The sequence below is a fragment of the Anas platyrhynchos genome, chromosome 6 (genome assembly GCF_047663525.1).
Source record: "Anas platyrhynchos isolate ZD024472 breed Pekin duck chromosome 6, IASCAAS_PekinDuck_T2T, whole genome shotgun sequence".
In the NCBI taxonomy this organism is placed as follows: Eukaryota; Metazoa; Chordata; class Aves; order Anseriformes; family Anatidae; genus Anas; species Anas platyrhynchos.
This window is the reverse complement of record NC_092592.1, coordinates 27,889,599-27,895,658: the sequence shown is the minus strand read 5'-3', so window position 1 is coordinate 27,895,658 and position 6,060 is coordinate 27,889,599.

Genomic DNA, 6,060 nt, shown 5'->3' with positions numbered 1-6,060 from the left:
AATGGGTTTCGCAAAGGGAGGGGAGGGGAGGGAGGGGAAGGGAAAAGAGGGAGGGAGGGAGGGGGGGGGGGAGAGCCCCAGCGCCGCCAACCCAAAATCAACCTGCTCCGGGTTCTCACCGGGGGCTGGGGGAGGAAAAATGTTAAAAAAAATAAAAAATAATTAAAAAAAAAAGGAGGAGGGGGGGGGGGGCTCCAGCCTAGCCCGCTCTCATCGCAGCCCCCCCAGCTCCACAGCCGCCCCCGGAGGGAGCCAACAAAGGGGCCTGGAGGGTGGCGGGGGGGGGAGGTTGCGGCTGCCCAGGCTCTACCGGGAGGGGGGGTGCGGGGGGGGGAGAAAATAATTAAAAAAAAAAAAAAAAAGGAATAAAAAAATAATAATAATAAAAGCCCCAAGCGCAGACCCACCCGCGGCAGCACTCCGCCTCCTCCTCTTGTAGCCGAGCGGGGGGGGCTCAGCCCCGCTGCACCCCCCCCCCCCCCCCCAAAAAAAAAACCTCCTCCTCCCTCTCTCCCCGGTGTCTCCCCGATGCCGCTCCCGGTGCCCGGTGCCCGGGGGGGGCCGCTCAGAGCCCCCCGCCCCCGCCGCCTCCGGCCATCTTGGGCTGGCCCCGGGCCTCCCTCCGCCCACGCCCGGCCTCCCAACGCCCTGAGCCCCCCCCCCGGGGCCGGGAGCCGGGGCTGGGGGCTCGGGGCTGGGGGCTGGGGGCTCCGGGAGTGGGGGGGGGGGGAAGAGAGACGCGGCGCGGAGCTCAGCCCCGCAGGGGGGGGGCGGCCATGGGGGGGGGGCGATGCGGGAGTGGGGCTGGGGTGGATCCGGAGTGGGGCTGGGGGTGGATCCGGAGTGGATCCGGAATGGATCCGGAGTCGCCCCCCCCCTCCCCGCCCCGCTTCCCCGGTAGGCGTCAGGCGGCTCCGCCCCGCTGCCGGGACGCGGCTCCGAGCGGCCACCGGGAGGGGGGGAGAGGGGGTGGGATTGGGGTGGGGATTTGGGGTGGGGTGGGGGTGGGATTGGGGATGGGGATGGGGATGGGGTGGGATTGGGGTGGGGGGGATATGGGGTGGGGGAGATATGGGGTGGCGTGGGATTGGGATGGGATGGGGATGGGGATGGGGATGGGGGGGGAATTGGGATGGGGATGGGGTGAGGATGGGGGGGAAATGGGGATGGGATGGGGATAGGATGGGGCTGGGGTGGGATGGGATGGGATTGGGTGGGGATGAGGATAGGAGTGCAATGGGGACAGGGATGGGGATTGGGATACAGATGGGGATACAGATGGGATGGGGTAGGGTGGGATGGGGATGGGGATACAGGTAGGATGGGGATGGGGATGGGATGGGGATGGGATGGGGATATGGGTAGGATGGGGATTGGGGTAGGATGGGGATACAGATGGGGTGGGGATGGAGATATGGGATGGGGTGGGATGGGATGGGGATGTGGGTAGGGATGGGGATTGGGATACAGATGGGGATAAAGATGGGATGGGGAAGGGTGGGATGGGGATGGGATGGAGGTGGGATGGGATTGGGGTGGGGTGGGGTGGGGTGGGATGGGGGTAGGGATAAAGATGGGATGAGGTAGGGTGGGACGGGGATGGGATTGGGGTGGAATGGGGATGGGATGGGAGGGAGTGCAATGGGGACAGGGATGGGGATTGGGATACAGATGGGGATAAAAATGGGATGGGGAAAGGTGGGATGGGGATACAGGTAGGGTGGGGATGGGATTGGGGTAGGATGGGGATACAGATGGGGTGGGATGGGGATGGGATGCAGAGAGAAATGGGGATGGGGATGGGGATGGGATGGGGCTAGGATATGGGAGGGATGGGGTGGGATGGGGATAGGGTGGGGCAGGGTGGAATGGGGACACGGGTGGGATAGGGTGAGATGGGGATGGGGATACAGGTGGGGTAGGGTGGGGTGGGGATGGGATGGAGACAGGAATGGAGATGGGGATGGGGGTGCAGATGGGGTGAGGGCGGGGATGCAGCTGGGATGGGGAGGGAGATCCTGATGGGATGGGGATGGGGATGGGGGTACAGCTGTGGGCAGCAGCTGACCCAAGGGAGGAAAGCTCCTCAGGGCCTGGCCTTGTGCTTGTGAGGTGAAGGCCACCACTGAGCTGCACGCCCCCAGCACCACGCTCACCCCACAGAAACTCCCGATAACCTGTGGGACATCCTCACCCGACTGCGGCCCCACAGGCCATCACTGTCCCCATCTCTGGGATTCTCAGGGTGCCAGAGAGGAAAAGCAGCTCACACCTGGGCCACCCCTGGGTGCCAAAAGTGCCCTCCTGGCTCCCCCGAGACCTGCTTTAATTTCCCATGGGACCAGGCACGTTCGCTCCCAGTGTCCGTTTGTCCTGTAGGGCCGTCCCAAAACCAGCTGCCCCAGCCCCTCCCGGGGGGCTCGGCGCCCCTCGGCCGGGCACAGAGGTGTCTGTGTTAGCAGCTCGGCCACCAAATGTTCCCGCAGCTGTTTCGCGGGACGCTGCGGAGCCAGCCCCTGCCAAATGTGCTGGGGGGGGGAAAGCAGGCCGCTGGGGTAAATCCGCCTCCCACCAAGGAGGGGGGCACAAATGGCCCCAAAATGGAGAGTCTGCACCAAAAGCTGCCCAAAAGCTGCGTCCGCAATGGGGCAACGAGGGGGTAAAGGCTCAGAGAGCAGCTTCAGCATTCAGGATTTGTAGGAATGGGGCTGGAAATGGGGTGGGCTGGAAATGGGGTGGGCTGGAAATGGGGTGGCTTCCCCGGGGCCGGGATCAGAGGGGAGCCGGATGGCTGCTGGGGACAGGGTGTGGGGATGTCCTCGTCCCCCCTAGGGGGAAAAATCCTCCCCCAAATCCTCCCTGCTCGATGGATGGGGGCTCAGAGCACGGAGCCTCACCCTGGGGCAAATTCAGGCCAAAATGGCCAACTCTGAGTGGAACAACCAAACCTGAGGGGCGACCCCCTGCTTGCCCAGCCCAGCCATCGGTGTCACCGCCACCACCCTGATGGCAGCGCCAGGGCGATGCTGGTCCAGCCTCGGGTGCCCTGGGGGGGCTTTGGGGAGCAGGGGGGGGGCCGGTGCTGCTCCCCTGCCCGGTGGGGTTTCTTTCTATGCAAATGCCTGCGAGCAGCTGCCCTGCCGAGTGACTCATTTCCTGCTCTTGTGTCACATTCTGGTCAGGCCAGTTTGGCAAAAGCCTTTTTTTTTTTTTTTCTTTTTTCTTTTTTTTTCTTTTTTCTTTCTTTTTTTTTTTTTTTCTCCTTCTCTTCCCCCCACCGCAGAGGGCCGGGATGTGCATTCGCTCAGCCCCTGGCAGGATGAGGCAGGATTTTCAGGAAACTGCGTCAAAGCCACAAACCTCCAAAAAAAAAAAAAAAAAAAAAAAGCCAAACAACAACAAAAAAAAGAAAAACAGGACGATTTTCTTTTTCTTTTTTTTTTTTTTTCTTCCTTCTTTGAGAGCGAGGGAGTCTGGCAGCCACACGGGCTCCTCCTCACTTCCCCGGGACGGGGACGGGACAGAGAGCTGCAAAAATCCACTGGGGGGCAGAGGGAAAATGAGGGAAAATCCTGCCCAAATTTTACCCCTTGCTGCAAGCGGGACAGGTGCTGCCACAGCCGGGCTGCCGGTGTCTGGATGCGTCTCTTGGGATGCTTTGGGGTCGACCCCACAAATGCAGGGATTTTTGGAGAGCGCTGGCTCGGTCCCCTAGGGACTGTGACCTGCCCTACGTGGGGACACAGCTCTGGGGCCTGGAGGTGGCCACGGGAGGAGGATGGCAGGAGCGGGGTGGGATGGCTCCTGCCCGGCTCGAGGCGAACCCTTCGCAGTCTTTGCCCCGGAGCGCTTCCCAGCCTTCCTCTTCCTTTTCTGCATGCTCCGTGCAGCGAAAGCAGGCTGCAGCCAAGTGACCCAGCACCACATGCATGCTAAAAAGCCCCCCGCCGGGCAGCTGCCGAGCTCGCTTTGAACCGAGAAGTCTTCCTAGGGCTGGGACCTGCTGCCGGCAAACCCACGGCCCCTGCTCGGCACAGCCGGGGAAACTGAGGCAGGGAACGGGGATGGCCCCAGGCCCCAAAACCGAAGGGGTTTTGCTTGCCATGGGACGGGCACCGCGGCATCAGCGGTGTAAATTTAGGTCAGGAAGCATTGCTAATAAAATGTCAATCCCGGTTGTGTAATGGCAGCAATTACGGGGTTAGGTCTCGTTAGGACAGCAGGAAGGAAAAACAGGGTCCGTCTGAGGGTAGTAGGAGTGCGAGGGCAAACAAAAAGGAGGGTCCTGTTGACAGAGGGATGGAGCTGCCGCGGCGTCGGAGGCGTCTCCTTCCCGGCCCCGTGCATCGGCCGCCCGGGGCTCGCTTCCAATCCCACTCTCCCCTCGCTTTGCTCCTTCCCCCGGGGCTCAGATCAGGGGTTTGCCCCCCCCAGGTCCCCCTCCAGCTCCCACCTGCTCCCAACAGGGCACGGGAAATTCGGGAGGCTCCCGGTGTGCCAGGGGTTTGGGGCGCCCCGCGGCCACGGTTAGGTTTTAACCACGAGCAGGGGGGAAAGGGAAGTCTTGAGGCACCCACGAACATAAAAAGGAGTCGGACGTTCCGTTGGGTTCCACTGACGGCTTATAAATGATTACTGCATGTTTTAATAAATGGTTAATCAAGTGTTAGAGTCCAAACAAGTTGATGGGTTGCTTATTACCACGGTTTATAACCTTTTATGAATGCCTGCTGTCGATGTGCTTATAAACATCCACGCCACGTACTTCTCGTGTCTTGACATGTTGGTCACATCTGTTGGGAGGTGGTTAACTCTTGAGCTGCTCCCTAATGGCAGCCCAACGGGGGTGCTGGTGGCCACCGAGAGCCACACGAGTGCCCAAATCCCCTCTCATCCCCATCACATTGTGCCAAAAAAAGGGGCAGCGGGGATGGTGGCGGAGACGGGCCCCCCGGTTCGGAGCGAGCCAGACACATCCGAATCCTAAATAAGTCAGCAGTGTTGTGTTTTTTTTTTTTTTGTATTTTTTTTTCTCCCCTCGTGTGTGCGTTTTTTGCCACGAGGACGAACAATTAAGGGAAGTAAGTGGTGGATTCTTCATCGCTTCAAGTCCCCAAATGAAGACAGGATGTCTTGCTGGAACGCGTGCTCGAATCAAAAACACAAGTTATTGGGCTCCGTGCGAGAGTAATTGGGTGAAATTCTCTGGCCTGCGAATACAGGAGGTCAAACAGGATGATTTAATGGTCTCTTCTGGCCTGAAAATCCGCAGAAACATCCTTGGCCGTAGCTGCTAATTCTGCGGGTAGCGCATCTAAAGCCCCCCTCACGTCACAGCGCCAGGAACGAAAGAAAGCCCTCAATAAGCTGAATAACAAGGAAACAATTTCAAATAAAAGCGTCCCCGAAATCTCCTTTTAAGGCAATGACTGGGATTCCCACCGCTGATCGTGCTCCTGACGCCTCGCAGCATTGTCGGGCCGCCACCACCACCGCGGGCAGGCTGCCACGCCGCCCCGCAGCCCCCGGGGACGAGCCCCCGCGGCGCTCCACGTCCCCCATGCCTGCAAGACCCTCTTTTTTTTTTTTAATTTTCCCTGCTGGTTCCCCTTTTGCTGGACGCTTCGGATCATTTTGGGGTTAACCCCAGCCCTCCCTCACCTGCTCCAGGGGTGTGCGCAGCCCAGCGTTCGCTCCGGTGGTTTTTTAGCAGCCGGATTCGGGCGTTTGACTGATGGGGAACATCCCACCCGGCACCGGGAGCTGCGCTTCCCTCCTCGGGTTGACCTCAGAGCTTTTTTTTAATACCCTCTTCGTGCGTTTTCCTCCAGGATGGGTGGTCAGGAGCACGCGTGGATTTCCAGGGGTGCACTGAGCTTGCCGGGTGCCTGCCCGGTCCCTCCGGAGAGCTCCCCCGGTGCCGCCGTGCACCTGCCTCACCCGTGCACCCAAAACCAGCCGCCTGTGGGCCCACGGGGAACCTGTGGTGAGCGGCGTGCCCGGCTCGTCTCCAACCCATCGCTGTTTGCAAACAGAGCTAACCAAAGCACGCGTCCCAGC